The following is a 16918-nucleotide window of genomic DNA, read 5'->3' as shown; positions in this document are numbered from 1 at the left end:
TTAAGAGTTTTAAAACATAAAAGTACATAATAAAATCAAATTTAAAAACTAATTTTAATGTTAAAAACCCTGCTCACTAAGGTAAGTTTATTTTATACCATAACTAAAAAAAGATTTAAAAAAATTGGAAAAAAATATATTTTTTATAAGACATTACAGGTAATAACTTTAATTTAAATTAACCTTAAATATGTGGTGTATTTTTTCTATTCTTTATTTTGGTTTGGGGGATGTTTCTCAATCATAATAATGGGAACTCCTTTAATGAGAAAATACTGTACAGGTGCAGCATTCCGAATCCAGAATCCTCTGAATCGAGGCCATTCCAGATTTTGCGTTTTGCTGGATTTTGGAACGTCTTTCTGATGTCACGAATCCGGAAACACCCGAGCCCAGGTTCGGGTATTTCTGGATTTCGGAATGTCAGAAAGGTTGGAGGTAGTGCGGGGGGGGGGAGCTGTTCGGGTCGCCGGGTGGGGCCCCGCCACCTTGGAAGTGTTTGGGCGGGGCCTGGCCGCTGTGGAAGTGTTTGGGCGGGGCCTGGCCGCTGTGGAAGCGTTTGGGCGGGGCCTCACTGATGTGGAAGTGTTTGGGCGGGGCCTGGCCGCTGTGGAAGTGTTTTGGCGGGGCCTCACTGATGTTAAAGTGTTCGAGCGAGGCCTCGCCACTGGGGAGTTGTTAGTGCGGGGCCCGCCGCCGAGATGTTGTTCGTGCGGGGCCCGCCGCCGAGGACCTGATCGGGCGGGACCCCGCCGCCGTGGAGGAGTTCCTTGTCTGGCCTGAGGTAGGTGGGGTCGGACAGTCAAAGTAAAGGGGAGGGGGGGAGCCGGGGCAAGGTCGGACTGCGCGAAGTCGGGGCGGGTGAAGTCGAGGTGGGCGAAGTCGTGGCGAAGTCAGGCTGGGGTGAAGTCAGTTCGCCGAGGTGGGGTGAGTCCGGATATCGGAACATTTTCCGGTTTCCGGACGACCCCGCCACGGATCGGCTCGGTGTCCAGATTCCGGAACATTCTGGATTCCTGAACTCTGGATTTTGGAGGTCGAACCTGTAACTGGATTGGCTGCCCTGTGCCATGTGACTCCAGCTCCAGCTTACGTTCATCCCAAGTTGCATGCACTCCGATGCGCAGGGAGAGGAGGCCTCAGGACTGGGATCACTGGTGGGTGCAGCAGGAACAGGTACATGCGCATCTTTTTTACCTTTTTCTGTCGAGCGCCCGCAGCAAGCCCTCGACTGGGATTTCTAGGCCCATAATATGCTATGGGACATCCAAGGTCTGATACACTGAAACCTGCAGCACAAGGCTTCAAAGTATCTAATGTACTGACATCAGCAGTTGTCTGCAGCTTCTAATTTCTGAATATTACACTAGTTTGTAATTTATTCTGTAGGAGACAGCAAAGTGCAAATTTCCATTATAGTTGGGGGGCTTTTATAAAGCTCAATTTAGAATATCCTAAGGGATATTTAAATATTCTCTGCTACATTCAATGAAAGCAAAGGACTTAGAATGACTTTGAGCTTAGCTTTTAATCAAAGGTGTTTCATTAAACAAAGTGACATACTGTATATTGTTTGAGTTCTCATGGCATTATAAATGACATTTCATATTTCCATTTCATTCCCCCCATATGGCTCCTTGCCTCCATGCAGCATTATGCAGACAACACCATAGTTCACATACATATCAACAACTGTTGTATCTCCCATGACTGGCTGACAGGAGCAGCAAGCCAAAATGGGCAATGTTATTTTATCATTTTGCTTCAAGTAAAATGCTCAATTAATGCTAAGTGCTTTGCTTAGCAATCCAGTTGAGAAATCAGAGACTTGTGGTACATATGGACAATTCTTGTGCAGAATCTCCTTAGCTAGTTAGAGCTAGGCCCTCATATATTGGGTTCCTTTTCAATCAGTTACAGTACAGTCACTGCCTTCAAGAAGTAGTTAATTGTTCGAAGTACTTTGAGATGTTACAGTGTGAAGAACACTATACAAATGCAAGAGGTGTAGGGTGAATTCTGAATTTAACTCCTTGTTAATGGGAGAAAATCAAGTTTTAAAAAAAAAGTAAAACAAATACTGCAAGGAAACAGATTGCTGCCAATTACCAATTACAGTTTGTCCCAGTTACTCTGGCAAATGCAGGCATGCAAGCACAAATATCCCATTTGCAGAAAACATAAGGATGTCCCATGGGAATAAACCTTCAGTTCGACAATGAAGTTTTATGATGCACTGCAACATCCTGACAATTTTGAATTTGCTAACATACTAAGAATATACATTATACAATAATTAGTTTTTACAAGTATGATATCTGGAACAACAACCAAATCATAGAATCAAAGAATCACAGAATGATACAGCACAGAAGGCGGCCATTTGGCCCATCCTGCCTGTGCTGGCTCTTCGAAAGAGTTATCCAACTAATCCCGTTCCCTGCTCTTTCCCCATTGCCCTGTAATTTTTTCCTTTCAAGTATTTAACCAACACCCTTTTGAAACTTACTATTGAATCTGCTTCCACCATCCTTTCAGGCAGTGCATTCCAGATCATAACAACTCGCTGTGTAAAAAATGTTTCCTCATGTCGCCTCTGGTTCTTTTTCCAATCACCTTAAATCTGTGTCCTCTAGTTACTGACCCTTCTGCCACTGGAAACAGTTTCTCCTTATTTACTCTCTCAAAATTGTTTCTAATTTTGAGAGCAGTGAGAACGGCGCAGGTATCAGGAGCAGTGGAGGCCCGAGAGCAGCGAGGGTGGGGAGGGTATCAGGAACAGCGAGGGTGGAGAGGTATCAGGGGCAGCGAGGGTGAGGAGGGTATCAGGAGCAGCGAGGGTGGGGAGGTATCAGGAGCAGGAGGGTGAGGAGGGTATCAGGAGCAGCGAGGGTGAGGAGGGTATCAGGAGCAGCGAGGGTGAGGAGGGTATCAGGAGCAGCGAGGGTGAGGAGGGTATCAGGAGCAGCGAGGGTGGGGAGGTATCAGGAGCAGCGAGGGTGAGGAGGGTATCAGGAACAGCGAGGGTGAGGAGGGTATCAGGAGCAGCGAGGGTGAGGAGGGTATCAGGAACATCGAGGGTGGGGAGGTATCAGGAACAGCGAGGGTGGGGAGGAATTGGAGCAGCGAGGGTGAGGAGGGTATCAGGAGCAGCGAGGGTGGGGAGGTATCAGGAGCAGCGAGGGTGGGGAGGTATCAGGAACAGCGAGGGTGGGGAGGTATCAGGAGCTGTGGAGGCCCGAGAGCGGCGACAGCGAGCAAAGAACAAGAAAAATAAATCAAGGAGTGATGTCACAGGACAACAGGTAGGTGATTGGTTGGTGAGTATTACTGTCGTCACTGCAGTACATCCAAGAGGCTGAGAGATTCGTGGATAGCACATTTCAGGAGGTGGTCAGCCTGCAGCTTAAGAGTGTGCAGGTAGAGAGGGAATGGGTGACTGTCAGACAGACAAGGAGGACCAGGCAGGTAGGGCAGGAGTCACGGGAGTGCAACCCGCTCACTAACCGGTTTTCAATTCTGCATACTGGTGGGGGAAATGGTTCCTCTGGGGAGTGCAGCCAGAGCAAGCCCACGGCACCACAGGTGGCTCAGCTGTACAGTGGGGGAGGAAGAAGAGTGGAAAAGCAATAGTGGTAGGGGATTCGATAGTTATGGAACAGGCAGGCGTTTCTGCAGTTGTAGACGTGACTCCAGGATGGTATGTTGCCTCCCTGGTGCCAGGGTCAAGGATGTCACTGAACGGCTGAAGGGCATTCTGGGGGGGAACGTGGTCCATATTGGCACCAATGACATAGGTAGAAAGAGGGATGAGGTCCTGCAGGCAGACTTTAGGGAGCTAAGCAGGACATCAAAGGTAGTAATCTCCGGATTACTCCCGGTGCCACATGCGAGTGAGTGCAGAAATAGGAGAATAGAGCAGATGAATGCATGGCGGGAGAGATGGTGCAGGAGGGAGGGCTTTAGATTCCTGAGGCATTGGGACAGCTTCTGGGGGAGGTGGGACCTGTACAAGCCGGACGGGTTGCACCTCACCAGGACCAGGACCAATATACTTGCGGGATTGGGGGGCGCGGGGGTTGCTAGTCCTGTTGGTGAGGGTTTAAACTAGCTTGGGGAATGGGAACCTGAGAGTAAATTTTGCATCTGTCTTTATCAATGAAGAAGATGCTGCCAAAGTCATAGTGAAAGAGGAGGTAGTTGAGATATTGTTAAAGAGGAGGTACTAGAAATGCTTGGTGTATTAAAATAGATAACGAATGGGATGCATCCTAGAATACTGAGGGAAGTAATTGCGGAGGTACTAGCCATAATCTTCCAATCCTCCTTGTATACGGGGGTGATGCTAGAGGACTAGAGAATTGCAAATGTTACACTCTTGTTCAAAAAAGGGTGTAAGGATAAACCCAGCAACTACAGGCCAGTCAGTTTAACCACAGTAGTGGGCGGTACGGCCACCAATATCGTGGCCATAGACTTTGGTGCACAGGGCACAATTTCAAAATTTTCAGATGATACAAAACTTGGAAGTATAGTGAACAGTGTCAGTCAATCAGTTATAGGTGGTCCCTCGAAATGAGGATGACTTGCTTGATCGTGATAGACTGGTGGAATGGGCAGACACGTGGCAGATGAAATTTATCGCAGAAAAGTGCGAAGTAATACATTTTAGTAAGAAGAACGAGGAGAGGCAATATAAACTATTTCAATGAAACAGTTAATTCAGAGACCATGGTCCAGAACATAAAGAAGGGTAACTTTGAAGGTATGAGGTGTGAATTGGCTAAGATAGATTGGCGAATGATACTTAAGGGGTTGACTGTGGATGGGCAATGGCAGACATTTAGAGACCGCATGAATTCATTACAACAATTGTACATTCCTGTCTGGTGTAAAAATAAAAAAGGGAAGGTGGCTCAACCGTGGCTATCAAGGGAAATCAGGGATAGTATTAAAGTCAAGGAAGTGGCATACAAATTGGCCAGAAATAGCAGCGAACCCGGGGACTGGGAGAAATTTAGAACTCAGCAGAGGAGGACAAAGGGTTTGATTAGGGCAGGGAAAATGGAGTACGAGAAGAAGCTTGCAGGGAACATTAAGACGGATTGCAAAAGTTTCTATAGATATGTAAAGAGAAAAAGGTTAGTAAAGACAAACGTAGGTCCCCTGCAGTCAGAATCAGGGGAAGTCATAACTGGGAACAAAGAAATGGCAGACCAATTGAACAAGTACTTTGGTTCGGTATTCACTAAGGAGGACACAAACAACCTTCCGGATATAAAAGGGGTCAGAGGGACTAGTAAGGAGGAGGAACTGAGGGAAATCTTTATTAGTCGGGAAATTGTGTTGTGGGAATTGATGGGATTGAAGGCCGATAAATCCCCAGGGCCTGATGGACTGCATCCCAGAGTACTTAAGGAGGTGGCCTTGGAAATAGCGGATGCATTGACAGTCATTTTCCAACATTCCATTGACTCTGGATCAGTTCCTATCGAGTGGAGAGTAGCCAATGTAACTCCACTTTTTAAAAAAGGAGGGAAGAGAGAAAACAGGGAATTATAGACCGGTCAGCCTGACCTCAGTAGTGGGTAAAATGATTGAATCAATTATTAAGGATGTCATAGCAGCGCATTTGGAAAGAAATGACATGATAGGTCCAAGTCAGCATGGATTTGTGAAAGGGAAATCATGCTTGACAAATCTTCTCGAATTTTTTGAGGATGTTTCCAGTAGAGTGGACAAGAGAGAACCAGTTGATGTGGTATATTTGGACTTTCAGAAGGCTTTCGACAAGGTCCCACACAAGAGATTAATGTGCAAAGTTAAAGCACATGGAATTGGGGGTAGTGTGCTGACGTAGATTGAGAACTGGTTGTCAGACAGGAAGCAAAGAGTAGGAGTAAATGGGGACTTTTCAGAATGGCAGGCAGTGAGTAGTAGGGTACCGCAAAGTTCTGTGCTGGGGCCCCAGTGTTTACACTGTACATTAATGATTTAGATGAGGGGATTCAATGTAGTATTTCCAAATTTGTGGATGACACTAAGTTGGGTGGCAGTGTGAGCTGCGAGGAGGATGCTATGAGGCTGCAGAGTGACTTGGATAGGTTAGGTGAGTGGGCAAATGCATGGCAGATGAAGTATAATGTGGATAAATGTGAGGTTATCCACTTTGGTGGTAAAAACAGAGAGACAGACTATTATCTGAATGGTGACAGATTAGGAAAAAGTGAGGTGCCACGAGACCTGGGTGTCATGGTACATCAGTCATTGAAGGTTGGCATGCAGGTACAGCAGGCAGTTAAGAAAGCAAGTGGCATGTTGGCCTTCATAGCGAGGGGATTTGAGTACAGGGGCAGGGAGGTGTTGCTACAGTTGTACAGGGCCTTGGTGAGGCCACACCTGGAGTATTGTGTACAGTTTTGGTCTCCTAACTTGAGGAAGGACATTCTTGCTATTGAGGGAGTGCAGCGAAGGTTCACCAGACTGATTCCCGGGATGGTGGGACTGACCTATCAAGAAAGACTGGATCAACTGGGCTTGTATTCACTGGAGTTCAGAAGAATGAGAGGGGACCTCATAGAAACGTTTAAAATTCTGACGGGTTTAGACAGGTTAGATGCAGGAAGAATGTTCCCAATGTTGGGGAAGTCCAGAACCAGGGGTCACAGTCTAAGGATAAGGGGTAAGCCATTTAGGACCGAGATGAGGAGAAACTTCTTCACCCAGAGAGTGGTGAACCTGTGGAATTCTCTACCACAGAAAGTTGTTGAGGCCAATTCACTAAATATATTCAAAAGGGAGTTAGATGAAGTCCTTATTACTAGGGAGATCAAGGGGTATGGCGAGAAAGCAGGAAGGGGGTACTGAAGTTGCATGTTCAGCAATGAACTCATTGAATGGCGGTGCAGGCTAGAAGGGCCAAATGGCACCTATTTTCTATGTTTCTATGTTTCTAAACTAAACGATACAATTCTAAATAGGGGTGCAGGAACAGAGCAAACTGGGGTATATATGCACAAATTGTTGAAGGTGGCAGGGCTGGTTGAGAAAGTGATTAAAAAAGCATAACAGATTCTGGGTTTCATAAATAGAGGCATAAAGTACAAAAGTGTGGAAATTAAGACGAACCTTAATAAAACATTGGTTCGGCCTCAACTGGAATATTATGTCCAATTCTGGGCACTGCTGTTTAGGAAGGATGTGAAGGCCTTAGAGAGGCTGCAGAAAAGATTTACAAGAATGATTCCAGGGATGAGGGATTTCAGTTACGTGAATAGACTGGAGAAGCTGGAGTTGTTCTCCTTAGAATAGAGAAGGTTGAGAGGAGATTTGATGGAGGTGTTCAAAATCATGAGGGGTCTGGACAGAGTAGATAGAGAGAAACTGTTCCCATTGGCAGAAGGGTCGATAACCAGAGGCCACAGATTTAAGGTGATTGGCAGAAGAATCAAAGGCGACATGAGGAAAAACTTTTTTAAGCAGCGAGTGGCTAGGATCTGGAATGCACCGCCTAAAAGGGTGGTGAAGGCAGATTCAATTGCAGCTTTCAAAAGGGAATTGGATAAGCACCTGAAGGAAATACATTTGCAAGGGCGGGGGAGTGGGACTTGCTAATGTGCTCTTGCAGAGAATGGCACAGGCTCGATGGGCTGAATAGCCTCCTCCTGTGCAGTATCTATGATTCTAGTTTCATTTCTGTGTACAGACAATCCAGTGTTATAACTGCCAAGCTATCTTATCTGTCTAGTTTCTGAAAACAAGGGTACATTCAAACTATCTTCATTCCAGTGCTTGATTTTGCTGGTTTTTCCCTCTTAAAGTCCTGATGCCACCATTTTATGATGGGGGCTTGCTCATAAAACTGAATGCAACACATGCTGGATTTAAAATGTGCACAAGAGTACTTGCCAATTAGTTATGGTCTCTTTACTTCTGAGGAAGTCTTGATGCCTTCCACAGATGACCAGGTGAGTTTAGGAACTGACCAATGGGCAAATTATTGGGAAGCATCAGCATTCTGAAACACTGTTGGTACAGTATTTTACTGCAAACAACCTCCGCACTAAGCAAGGATGATCAAAGCTAGAAAAGTGAGAAAGGCACAGCTTCGATTCAGTGCCTGCCCAAATATGGTTGATATAGTTGGATACAAACAAATGCTGATAATAATTAAGCTGTCTTTCAGATTACGAGCAATTAAATTAGGATTCTGTTTCCTTTAATAGCTTTTAATTTAAAAGCTTAGAAAGAAAAATCATTTGTATCAGGTCTTATAAGTTCATTTTTGTTCAAGCAATTTAATAATGCTCACATTCTGCAGAAAATGTATTCATCAAGCCAGTTTTCAATTAGCTAGATTCTGCTGCTCTGAGGCATAAATGTCAGAGGGAACTAAGAGCTTCAATCATCCCATGAGAGGCGCATTTGTGCCAGAAAGCAGGGACAGGAAAGAATAATAATTAAAAAAATCAAACCAGTTCAGTTCATTTGCTGGCACTTGGTAAAGATCATTATTAAACCCCTCAAGGTTACTGCATTGGTGTGTCAAAATTAGTCTCCAGGGAGGTATCATTGTTGAAAAAATTTACAGGAGCTTTGAAATTCAGCATTGGCGGGTGAAAAATATGCAACATCCCTGACCTTGTCCTTCACCTGTATTGAAGAGGACATGTAGTTTCATAAGAAATAGGCCAAAACTTCCAGTTCCAGTACACAAAACACACAACAGCTATGTGTATTAACAGGTGTTGCCTTGACAAACCAAACCAAGCCAAGAACTGACCCGACGCAGGGTATGCAATTCTTTTGTAAACAGAATGAGCAGTAGCACAGCACTTCTATCTTTTTTACTAGGACTGCTCCCACTGTCAGAAAAAGGCTGAAGGTCCAATTCAGTGATCCCAGCAAAATGGAGCGAGGTTCAGTGAGGTCAGCTCTGTATAATAATTTGAATGTTCTCCATGCATATCTTTCACAAGCACAAGGAATGCAATAAATAGAAGAGGGTGTGGAATCATGGAAATAGCAACTATTAGTGTGCTGCTCCATTTTAACATAGCTGGTTGTTTTAGCTGCATTGAGGAGCAGCTTTGGAAGCACAGTAAGGGAATGTTTGCAGAACCTCCCCCTCAATAATGAGAGTTTGCATGTTTTGCTGGAAGAAATGCAGCAGGGGTGATTGGCTGTATTGAGGTGGGGGGGGCAGGGAGGTGGGGTGGGGGTGGGGGTGGGGGGGAAGGAATGAGGGAAAGCCTCCTCAGAAACAGGAATGTTAAAATTCCTATCCTTGCTTTCAAATCCTTCCATGACCTCGTCCCTCCCTATTTCTGTATCCTCCTCCAACCCACCGAGATATCTGCGCTACTCCAATTCTGGCTTCTTGCTCATCCCCGATTTTAATTGCTCCACCATTGGCAGCCGTGCTTTCAATTGTCAAGGGTCTAAGCTCTGGAACTCCCTCCTTAAACCTCTCTAAACCTCTCCACCTTTCTACCTCTCCTTCCTCCGTTAAGATGCTCCTTAAAACCTATCTCTATCACCTGCCCTAATATCTCCTTATGGGACTCGGTGTCTTTTTGTTTTGATAACGCTCTTGTGAAGAGGCTAGGGATGTTTTACCATGTTAAAGGCGCTATATAAATACAATTTGTTTTGTTGTTAGCTGATCTCAGTTGGGGTTTTGATGTGAGTATGACAGCTGGCCTCAGTAAACCTTGGTTAAGGTGGAAAAGTTTGCAGAGTTTCCTTCCTGATTGATATTCAGTGAATCTTGTGCTCATGCATGGACATTGAGCGATGTCAGGATTGGACTTGGATACGAACATAAGAAATAGGAACAGGAGTAGGCCATATGACTCCGCCATTTAATATGATCATGGCTGATCTGATCATGGACTCAGGTCCACTTTCCTGCCCACTCTCCATAACCCTTTATTCCCTTATCGTTTAAGAAACTGTCTATTTCTGTCTTAAATTTATTCAATGTCCCAGCTTCCACAGCTCTCTGAGGCAGCGAATTCCACAGATTTACAGCCCTCTGAGAAGAAATTTCTCCTCATCTCAGTTTTAAATGGGCGGCCACTTATTCTAAGATCATGTCCTCCAGTTCTAGTCTCCCCCATCAATGGAAACATCCTCTCTGCATCCACCTTGTTAAGCCCCCTCATAATCTTATTCGTTTCAATAAGATCACCTCTCATTCTTCTGAATTCCAATGAGTAGAAGCCCAACCTACTCACCCTTTCCTCATAAGTCAACCCCCTCATCTCCGGAATCAATCCAATGCTGACTCTGCCTGACCGAATTTTGCTTAACAAATGTCCTGCTACTGCTTCTTTAATAATGGACTCCAAAATTTTCTCAACCACAGATGTTAGGCTAACTAGTCTATAGTTTCCTGTTTGTTGTCTGCATCGCGTAGTAAAATAGCTTGCCAATACCTATTTTCTTAACTCACATAAGAAGAAGGATCATTTGAACAAGGTAGTGGGGAAGACTTCGGTTACCTGTGAACCGTAGCTCAATGTGAGACTTCACTTTCAGCAGAGGAAAGGAGAGAAGAAAAAGTAAGAAAAGAGAATAAGCAGATTTGTATTGATGACCGTATAATGCAGTTATCCCGGCAGCATTGCCACAGGAACACATAATTCTAAAAGGACAAAGTGTGTTTAAAAAAAAAATCTGAAGGCTCTGTGTCTCAATGCGAGGAGTTTTGTAATAGGTGGATGAATTAACTGTGCAGATAGCTGTTAATGGATATGATGTAATTGGGATTACGGAGACATGGCTCCAGGGTAACCAAGGCTGGGAACTCAACATCCAGGGATATTCAATATTCAGGAAGGATAGACAGGAAGGAAAAGGAGATGGGGTAGTGTGGCTAGTTAAAGAGGAGATTAACGCAATAGTAAGGAAGGACATTAGCTTGGATGATGTAATCTGTATGGGTAGAGCTGTGGAACACCAAAGGGCAGAAAACGCTAGTGGGAGTTGTGTACAGACCACGAAACAGTAGTAGTGAGGGTGGGGATGGCATCAAACAGGAAATTAGGGATGCGTGCAATAAAGGTACAGCAGTTATCATGGGGTGACTTTAACCTACATATAGATTGGGCTAACCAAATTGGTAGCAACAGGGTGCAGCAGGATTTCCTGGAGTGTAGAAGGGATGGTTTTCCAGACCAATATGTCGAGCTGGCCATCCTAGACTGGATCTTGTGTAATGAGAGAGGATTAATTCGCAATCTTGTTGTGCGAGGCACCTTGGGGAAGAGTGACCATAATATGGTAGAATTCTTCATTAAGGTGGAGAGTGACAGTTAATTCAGAGACTAGGGTCATGAACTTAAAGAAAGGTAACTTCGATGGTATGAGACCTGAATTGGCTAGGATAGACTGGCGAATGATACTATAGAGGTTGATGGTGGCTAGGCAATGGCAAACATTTAAAGATCACATAGATGCACTTCAACAATTGTACATCCCTGTCTGGCGTAAAAATAAAATGGGGAAGGTGGCCCAACCGTGGCTAACAACGGAAATTAGGGATAATGTTAATTCCAAGGAAGAGGCATATAAATTGGCTAGAAACAGCAGCAAACCTGAGGACTGGGAGAAATTTAGAATTCAGCAGAGGAGGACAAAGGGTTTGATTAGGAGGGGGAAAATAGAGTATGAGAGTAAGCTTGCAGGGAACATAAAAACTGACTGCAAAAGCTTCGATAGATAAGTGAAGAGAAAAAGATTAGTGAAGACAAATGCAGATCCGTTGCAGTCAGAATCAGGTGAATTTATAATGGGGAACAAAGAAATGGCAGACCAATTGAACAAATACTTTGGTTCTGTCTTCACCTAAGGAAGACACAAATAACCTTCCGGAAATACTAGGGGACCGAGCGTCTAGCGAGAAGGAGGAACTGAAGGAAATCTTTATTAGTCAGGAAATTGTGTTAGGGAAATTGATGGGATTGAAGGCCGATAAATCCCCAGGGCCTGATAGTCTGCATCCCAGAGTACTTAAGGAAGTGGCCCTAGAAATCGTGGATGCATTGGTGATCATTTTCCAACATTCTATAGACTCTGGATCAGTTCCTATGGATTGGAGGGTAGCTAATGTAACCCCACTTTTTAAAAAAAGCAGGGAGAGAGAAAACGGAATTATAGACCGGTTAGCCTGACATCAGTAGTGGGAAAAATGTTGGAATCAATTATTTAAGATGTAATTGCAGCGCATTTGGAAAGCAGTGACAGGATCGGTCCAAGTCAGCATGGATTTAAGAGAGGGAAATCATGCTTGACAAGTCTTCTAGAATTGTTTGAGGATGTAACTAGTCGAGTGGACAAGGGAGAACCAGTGGATGTGGTGTATTTGGACTTTCAAAAGGCTTTTGACAAGGTCCCACACAAGAGATTAGTGTGCAAAATTAAAGCACATCATATTGGGGGTAATGTATTGATATGGATAGAGAACTGGTTGGCAGACAGGAAGCAAATTGTAGGACTAAACGGGTCCTTTTCACAATGGCAGGCAGTGACTAGTGGGGTACCGCAAGGTTCAATGCTGGGACCCCAGCTCTTTACAATATACATTAATGATTTAGACGAAGGAATTGAATGTAATATCTCCAAGTTTGCAGATGACACTAAGCTGGATGGCAGTGTGAGCTGTGAGGAGGATGCTAAGAGGCTGCAGGGTTAGGTGAGTGGGCAAATGCATGGCAGATGAAGTATAATGTAGATAAATGTGAGGTTATTCACTTTGGTGGCAAAAACAGGAAGGCAGAATATTATCTGAATGGTGACATATTAGGAAAAGGGGAGGTTTAATGAGACCTGGGTGTCATGGTACATCAGTCATTGAAAGTTGGCATGCAGGTACAGCAGGCGGTGAAGAAGGCAAATGGCATGTTGGCCTTCATAGCGAGAGGATTTGAGTACAGGAGCAGAGAGATCTTACTGCAGTTGTACAGGGCCTTGGTGAGGCCACACCTTAAATATTGTGTACAGTTTTGGTCTCCTAATCTGAGGAAGGACATTCTTGCTATTGAGGGAGCGCAGTGAAGGTTCACCAGACTGATTCCTGGGATGGCAGGACTGACATATGAAGAAAGACTGGATCGACTAGGCTTATATTCACTGGAATTTAGAAGAATGAGAGGGGATCTCATAGAAACATATAAAATTCTGACGGGATTGGACAGGTTAGATGCAGGAAGAATGTTCCCAATGTTGAGGAAGTCCAGAACCAGGGGTCACAGTCGAAGGATAAGGGGTAAGCCATTTAGGACCGAGATGAGGAAAAACTTCTTTACTCAGAGAATTGTGAACCTGTGGCATTCTCTACCACAGAAAGTTGTTGAGGCCAGTTCATTAGATATATTCAAAAGGGAGTTAGATGTGACCCTTACGGCTAAAGGGATCAAGGGGTATGGAGAGAAAGCAGGAAAGGGGTACTGAAGTTGCATGATCAGCCATGATCATATTGAATGGTGGTGCAGGCTCGAAGGGCTGAATAGCCTACTCCTGCACCTACTTTCTATGTTTCTGTTTCTATGTTTCTCTGTAAACACACTTGGAAACTCACTGGTGGTGGAAGTGCTACCTGGAGGGCTTTCTGCCCCCTTGTGGTGTGGGGTTGGGGGGTGCGGGAGAGGGAAGCAGGATTTCCCTCCTCCTATCTACCGCCTGGACCAGGACCACCAAAGTGGCAGCAGAGAATCTGGGTGCCTGTCCTGCAGGTCTTGTAGCCATTTCTGCATTCAGCAGTGTTTTCCTGTTGTCTGTAGCCATGGCGCATCTTCCTTTCAGAGGTGATGCCCCATTTCCACTCCCCCCAAACCAGCGTGCAGCCAATGAATAGCACAGAGTTGATGAATGACCTAGTGCAATACAACATCTTAAGTTACATTTATGAGTATAAATTGAATTTTTGTACACAGAGGCACTCCAAATCTTGATTTCTTACCTGGATTGTGTGTAGATTCACAGTGGTACTTCTGAGGGGTGTGGGGGGACGGGGGGGGACGGGGTGGTTGGGAGGGGTGGTGCAACAGGACTGACCAGTGTGTGCAATTAGTTTCACTCAGACACATGCATACTCAATCCACATACCTGTACTAATAACTTGCGGTTGTGATGTGCACTGTTTTCTGGAGCACTGTGCCAGCCTCAGCTGATATACTGGAATCAGCATGATTACTTGAGCCAGAGCTATCAAATTGGAGCATAATTCAGACATTTTATATGAATTTTGTATTCAATTTATGGCAAAATTCCACATATAATAAAAGCACTGGGTATCCTTTAATTCACATTCTACCGAAGAACAGTCTACAGAAGAACATTCAACTTCACCCATAATTGACTGCCTTCTTAAATTGAAATATATAAGTAAAAGAAACCTGTCTGGTCAGAAATACACTATAATGATTCAACATTAATAAATTATAGTTTAAATCTTAGACACAACTGTGTACTTGTGGTATCGTTTAGGATTATGTTTTCCACTCCCTTGTTGTTAGGTCATTTTCAAGCTATTGAAGACTTTAAACGAACTGGAGCACGTGGAATTTTGAAATGACATTCACATGCTGATGGCCGTTTATTGAGTGAAATAATATGCTTTTCAATATTTCTTGGAATCGGCTAATGGAGGTCTAATTGGAACATTTTATGACAGTAAAATCAATAGTTACTGAAACGTGTGTACGCTATGCAGGGAAGCAGACATGGAGGAACCTAGAAGGCTCCTTTATAGCAACAGATGAATACATAATAATAAACAAAATGGATAGAAGCAGCACTGTCTGACTTTAAAGAGCTGACCAAAACTAACATTATAATTTTATGAGCACTTATGTATGGATTATATTTTTGTTTTGTTTTGCCATATTGACAAACATAGTTAACTGTTGATAAATGTGGTTGGATCATGATCTGAATTGAAAAGCATTTGTGTGGAATTATCTTATTACTCGTCTCAACCAGTTCTATTTGACTCAAAAACTAGCAATCTACTCCACTTAGACAGCCCTGAAGCACACTCATCGAAATATGTGGTGTTCCACATTCGTCTTCATGAATAATCTTAAGTAAATGCTCATCAGACTTAAAAGGGATGATTATTTAAAAAAAAAGATAAAATAAACCTCATAATATTTCACAAGTGATGCTGCATGCTGGACGTCCATACGATCTTGGTCTGATGCAGTTTCACATTGAATGTCACGTTCTAATGTAACGTGCATGATATCCATCCATCTATTTATATTATTAAATATCTTGTGTGTGAATGTGTGTACTGTTAAAGTGCCCCTTTAATCAATCAAATTGCAGAACCAGAAACCAGTGTAATTTCAATCGTTCAGATCACAGAACCAAAATCATATTCCATAAAATCTTTCTCTCTCTTCAATGTATTCTGTCCAATCAAATAGCAACAAAAAATAAACTGTTCAAATACATTACATAAAAAAATTTCTCCAGTCATGTCATGATTTGTTCTCTCCAAGATGCAATCACCATGACACTCATTATTCAACTTAAACTGAGAGAAAAGCATTCCAGGCAATAGGCTGTGGACCTTATGCTTAAAAGCACAACTTAATTTATATAACACCAACCACTCTGTGTCTGTGTGTGACGGAAGCCACTCTTAACACACTGGTGTGCCTTTATCATGCCAGTGCCACTTACCTAGACCATTGTGATAGCCTAATGACCTGGCCTGTTCCATACCCTTGGTGCTGACCATTACTCAGATGTTTGCCTCTAGTGATCCAGATATTTATTTGGCTCCTAATTTCTTTTCCCAAGAATATATTTGTATCCTTGCTCTAGAGGAAACATGTGAAATGGTCAATAACTATCACATGAGGTTTGATGGCTCGCAGGTAATTAAAACCCTAATGAACCCAGATACAAATAAGGCCTAAGATATGACTTTTATCATTTGTCAGGACCGACTTGCGGTAGAAGCTGGAGTGTGTATCATTAATCTTATGTGGGCAAAGTTACTCAATATCAGGGACTTGTGGGAACCTGGTACATTCCTCAGAAACTGTATAATACAGAGGAGCTGGACGACCCCCAAGATTGTCGATACATATGTGGACGGCACCACTAAAAGTTTTCTTAACTAACTATTGTTCTTTATAGGTGATTGGTGATAAGACCTGGGGCTCCAAAAGTTGTGAAAACTCCTTCTGTTATGTATTTATGCTTGGGATCACCAGACACCAGAGGGTGCCACTGTCGGAGGTCATCGGGCCGTACGCGCGCGTGCGCAGTCACTGGTATTTAAGCGCAGGTACCATGTCAGGCGGGTTACTTTGGGTACGAATAAAGTTGGATCAGGTTTACACCTGAGGCAGTTTACAGTAACAAGTCTTTTGAGTCATTACATTCATTACATTGGCGATGAGGTAACTTAAGAACCTTCGCATGTACAATGGGCACTGTTGGAATTCTGGAGAGATTCGCGAATGGCGAGGATTGGGCGGATTTTATCGACTGCCTGGATCAGTAATTTGTGGCCAACAAAATGGAGGGAGAGGCTGATGCAGTTCGGCGCAGGGCGGTTTTCCTCACCGTTTGTGGTCCAAAAATTTATGGCCTCATGAAGAATCTTCTCTCGCCTTTATGTCCAATGGACAAAGAATATGGGGATTTGTGTGCTTTGGTACGTGACCATCTTAAGCCAAAAGAGGGGATCATCATCTCACGCTACCGCTTCTACACGAATGTTCGTGCTGAGGGCCAGGATGTGTCGGGATTCGTCGCCAACCTGTGACGTCTTGCTGATCCGTATAAGTTCGGGAACATGTTGGAAGACATGCTGCGAGATTTCTTCGTGATAGGCATCAACCATGATGTGATTCTTCGGAAGTTATTGGCCGAAGAGAAGCTGGATTTGAGCAAG

General features: G+C 43.9%; 1 long non-coding RNA gene across 4 annotated transcripts in view; it reads left to right on the top strand.

Annotated features, from left to right (window-relative positions):
* Positions 1-623: 623 nt before the first annotated feature.
* LOC139266810 (uncharacterized) overlaps positions 624-16918 on the top strand; it is an 81097-nt gene continuing 64802 nt past the window's right edge. For all 4 annotated transcript variants that reach the window (XR_011593777.1, XR_011593778.1, XR_011593776.1 and 1 more), the window contains exon 1: positions 624-784. This is a non-coding gene — a long non-coding RNA (uncharacterized lncRNA). The remainder of the gene's footprint in view (positions 785-16918) is intronic.

This window comes from Pristiophorus japonicus, chromosome 7, assembly GCF_044704955.1.
Source record: "Pristiophorus japonicus isolate sPriJap1 chromosome 7, sPriJap1.hap1, whole genome shotgun sequence".
NCBI lineage: Eukaryota > Metazoa > Chordata > Chondrichthyes > Pristiophoridae > Pristiophorus > Pristiophorus japonicus.
The sequence above is the reverse complement of the archived record's forward strand: the minus strand, read 5'-3'. Positions and strand labels throughout refer to the sequence as shown.